The 1,635-nt window shown below is 46.2% G+C and overlaps 1 long non-coding RNA gene across 1 annotated transcript; it reads left to right on the top strand.

Annotated features, from left to right (window-relative positions):
- Positions 1-161: 161 nt before the first annotated feature.
- Positions 162-1,200, top strand: LOC133217251 (uncharacterized). Its single transcript, XR_009726844.1, has 2 exons — positions 162-298; positions 956-1,200. It is a non-coding gene; the product is annotated as an uncharacterized LOC133217251 (long non-coding RNA).
- The last annotated feature ends 435 nt before the right edge of the window (positions 1,201-1,635 follow it).

Raw genomic sequence — 1,635 nt, 5'->3', positions numbered from 1 at the left:
TCAGTACAAAGAAAAAAGACAGATTGCAAGGGTACATCCTGCTTCTCCTGAGCTTCACCTCCGTGCAGCTGGTCAGGGAGCTGCTCAGCTGTGCCACATCATGGTGAAATTGGTCCCTTTGTTTTGGGCTTGTTTGCAAGATAATTAACTGAATATGAAGGCTGGCTTTGGCCTGGGTTGAAGGCAAGTTTCTCTCTGCTTGATATTTTGCTGTTTGTCCTGTAGGACACCATGGAAATTATTGCTGGTGTTTTACACCCTGCTACAGGAACAGTTGTGTCTAGAGCTGTGGTTTCAGGTACTGCTCAGCTGGTGGTGGGTTGGGGTCAGTAATATAATTTGACTTTTGGGCTTTAGCACAGTGTAAAACTGCCTTTTCACTGCCTTAGTTTCCCCTAGTGCTGCCTGCAGTTGAAGCTGGGTGTGTTTCTAACTCCTCAGTGTAATTGTGTGTTGTAACAGCAGTCTCAAGTTGGCATCCTAGAACTGGTATCAACAAAATGGGATTCCTTCTGGAATTTGGGCAGAAGCTACAAGAAATGGTCTGACGTTTTCTTCAGAAATACCTAATTTTCCTTTTTCTTCTGCAAAGTTTTCACTTCTTTAGTGCTGTGTCTACTGGCACTGATTTTTTTTTCAGTGTTGGTTATAAAATCCCAAAGCAATAGGAGGTACGCATTTTTCCTTCCCCTGTGTGCTTTATTGGAGATCAGCTTGGGGGAACAACAAACCGCTCTATTGCAAGCACAATCTCCCCATCCACTGCTGAAATGTTATGGGAATACGTGTTGGATGTCGGGTCTTCTTTTACTTTCTATCACAGCCTTGGGTACCAGTGCCTCCATTGTTTCTTCTTTCAGCCCCATGATTCTCCTATATTCTGTGTGCTCCCCTCTCATTGTATAGGAATACATGCAAAAATAAAAATAAAAAGAAAATTAATCAGTGGCTGCAGGTTTAGATCACCATGAGTCAGCTGCAGAAGCCAATGTGTCTCTTTAGCTTCATGCTGCCCTGGTCAGTTGTCTGTGAGAAGGGAAGTGGGTTTGAGGACGCTTAGTGACTCTCTCTTGAAAGCTCAGTGCTCTGTGCAGAAGGAGAGAGCTTTGCCTGTTGTATTTGGAGCAGTGGAAGTGATCAGATTGTACCATCTACTCTGGTTTTGGTTAATATGCATGAAAAGATGTGCTAATCCTATAAGAGTGTCAGATAAAACCAGCACAGACAGTTCCACAGCAGCTTTGCTGACCATGGTGGGGTGAGGTGTGTGCTGGAGGCTGTTACTGTTTGAGGAGCATTCTCTGGAGAGGGCAGGAACTGCTGAAAGGGCTCTCCAGCTGCTTGTGCTGCCCTCAGTGCAGATGTGGGGGTAATTCCCATGTTGGTGCTGGTGTTTCCCACATTTATGGGAGCCACAGGCTTTTCAGAACCAGCAGCCGCCTCTGGTCTGAGCAATACCAGAAACAGGAACCTGTTGAGTTGTGTAGCGCATGCTAGAGCTGTGGAGTGGTAGGTGATAACTTCTGTTCCCGATGAGTTGAAGATGGCCTTCCCAACCCCTCGCCCCCCATGCACATGTGGAAGGGGACTTAGATGTCTGATGCCCCAGGTGGAACAAGCAGTGATGTTAGAGGA

This window comes from Neopsephotus bourkii, unplaced genomic scaffold (assembly GCF_033783945.1).
Source record: "Neopsephotus bourkii isolate Nb327-2 ecotype Australia unplaced genomic scaffold, CSIRO-AGI_Nbou_v1 NB_1121, whole genome shotgun sequence".
NCBI lineage: Eukaryota > Metazoa > Chordata > Aves > Psittaciformes > Psittacidae > Neopsephotus > Neopsephotus bourkii.
The sequence above is the reverse complement of the archived record's forward strand: the minus strand, read 5'-3'. Positions and strand labels throughout refer to the sequence as shown.